General features: G+C 43.9%; 1 protein-coding gene across 3 annotated transcripts in view; it reads right to left on the reverse strand.

Moving 5' to 3' along the window:
* Positions 1-2,500, reverse strand: part of LOC135100719 (zinc finger protein 609-like) — an 83,798-nt gene that overhangs the window by 69,952 nt on the left and 11,346 nt on the right. The window lies entirely within an intron of this gene.

The following is a 2,500-nucleotide window of genomic DNA, read 5'->3' on the forward strand; positions in this document are numbered from 1 at the left end:
TTCATTCATCATTCACTCAATTCTCACTTTCAATTTCCACATACGTTCATCATTCATTAATTCATTCACTGCTGACCATTTAAAAACATGTTCACGTTTCTTTATTCGTACTTCTATCAATCCACCTCTCTATGCCTCATGCACTCAATACCTACTCTCAATTTCCACGTACGTACTTTTCACCATTCACCCACTAACATGCGTACTGTCCATCATTCATCCATCAACCAATTATTTACGCAATATCCATTCCACACTCATTCAATCAAAACTTCCATTCATCCACCTTTTTTGTCCCTTCATCCACTTTGTTCTGCCTAAGCTAGCACAAATACTAGAATCTATACTACTTCCACTCCACTGTATCAATTCTCCGTATCAATATAGAGGATTTGAATGCACAGTAAACAATTCCACTCATCCACGGCTTCCATTCAAATCTATCGCACGGATGGATTTAAATGTTTAATCCACTTTTTTTTCAAAGAGGATTACACTGCAACGCACTTCACTTCACTCTAGTCTAGTGGTTCATTTAGTCACGGTGGAATGGCGTGTGAATTATACAAGGAAGGATATGGCACAAAGGATGTATAGAAGAAACGAGGAAAGTGGAACGGAGTTATATAAATACGATAAAGACGAGGGAATGGAAGGAAGGGAATAGGAGAGGGGAGGCAAGGGAAAGTAAGAAGTGAAAAGGAAGAAAGAATAAAAAAAAAAAGGGATAAGAGTGGGAAGGAATAATTGGAGGAGAGAATGGAAGGGTTACCGAGAAAAGCGGAAAGGAAAGAGAAATGAGACGGATAAGAATAGAGAAAGGAGTGGAATGAAAGAGAAGAGACAAAAGGGAACTAAAAGACATGCAGAAAGAAAGATAGGTAAGAGGAAGTAAAGAGGGGTGGAAAGAAAGAAAGATTGGTAAAAAGAAGTAAACAGATGTAGAAAGAAGGACAAGGACAAAGTAAAGAGAGACAAGGAAAGAATGAACTGCAGATAAGACAAGGAGAGTAAAGAGAGGAAAAACAGAAAAGAAGAAAAGAAAAGAAGGGAAGACGGAGTGAACAAAGTGGAGAGAGAGAGAGAGAGAGAGAGAGAGAGAGAGAGAGAGAGAGAGAGAGAGAGAGAGAGAGAGAGAGAGAGAGAGAGAGAGAGAGAGAGGAAAAATCGACGCGAGGAAAACATAAAAGTGAACAGGAAGAAAAGATAAAGAAGCGAAACGAAAGACGGAGAAGGAAGAAACAAGAAGGAATTTAGAGAAAAGGAGAAAAAGGAGGAAGAAAGAGAGGGAGAAAAAAAAGAAAATAAAAGTCAAATAAATCCACCTCTCTCTCTCTCTCTCTCTCTCTCTCTCTCTCTCTCTCTCTCTCTCTAATAATAACAGGTGAGGGATGGCACGGGGTGGAGGAAGGCTGTGTATGGGTGGTTGAGGAGAGGAAACGAGTGAGGGGTGGAGTGGAGGAGAGAAGGGCGGAGTGAGTGATGGAAGAGAGTTGAGAAATGTTACACCCAGCAGTTTATCTCTCTCTCTCTCTCTCTCTCTCTCTCTCTCTCTCTCTCTCTCTCTCTCTCTCTCTCTCTCTCTCTCATAGCCTGTCTTCCTGTCTCGCAAAGTACTTAAGTTTCACGAGCCAGAGAGAGAGAGAGAGAGAGAGAGAGAGAGAGAGAGAGAGAGAGAGAGAGAGAGAGAGAGAGAGAGAGAGAGAGAGAGAGAGAGAGAGAGAGAGAGAGAGAATCTGGGAGCCGTGCACAGGAAGAAAGGAGGGGAGAGGAAGATAAAAATGTAATAATGAAAGGCGATGAAGGGAAGGCAGGGAGAGAGGGAGAGGGAGAGGGAGAGAGGGAGAGGAAGAGAGAGAGCAGAGAGGAATGAAAGAGGGAAGCGAAAGGAAGAGAAGGGAGAGGAGAGAGGGAGAAGGAGAAAAACACACATTGGCTAAGGAAGAAGAGACATGTAAGAAAGAAAATAGATAATACTGAGAGAGAGAGAGAGAGAGAGAGAGAGAGAGAGAGAGAGAGAGAGAGAGAGAGAGAGAGAGAGAGAGAGAGAGAGAGAGAGAGAGAGAGAGAGAGAGAGAGAGAGAGAGAGAGGAGGAAGGTAGGAAAGGGGAATGGGAGGAGGGCACTGGGAGAGACGAAGTTAGGAGGGAAGAGGAATAGAGGAGAAGGAGAGAGGTAAGAGAAATGGTGGAATACAGGGAGAAAGGGTTGGGAGGGCAAGAAAGGGTTGGCAGGTGGGAGGGAGGGACGGAAAGAAAGGGGAGGGATTGGGGCAGGTAAACAGGTAGGCAGCAGACAGGTAGAGGGTGAGGTAGGTTAGGTTAGGTTCATCCACTGGGGCTCTGAGGGTTTGATAAGCTCAGGTTTCCGTAAAGGTGGTGGTGGTGGTGGTGGTGTTTTTTTTTTCTCTCGTTCGCAGTCTTTCTTTTCCTTCATCTTTTCCTTATCTTTGTTTCTAGTCCACCTCTCTCTCTCTCTCTCTCTCTCTCTCTCTCTCTCG

Source organism: Scylla paramamosain, chromosome 5, assembly GCF_035594125.1.
Source record: "Scylla paramamosain isolate STU-SP2022 chromosome 5, ASM3559412v1, whole genome shotgun sequence".
NCBI lineage: Eukaryota > Metazoa > Arthropoda > Malacostraca > Decapoda > Portunidae > Scylla > Scylla paramamosain.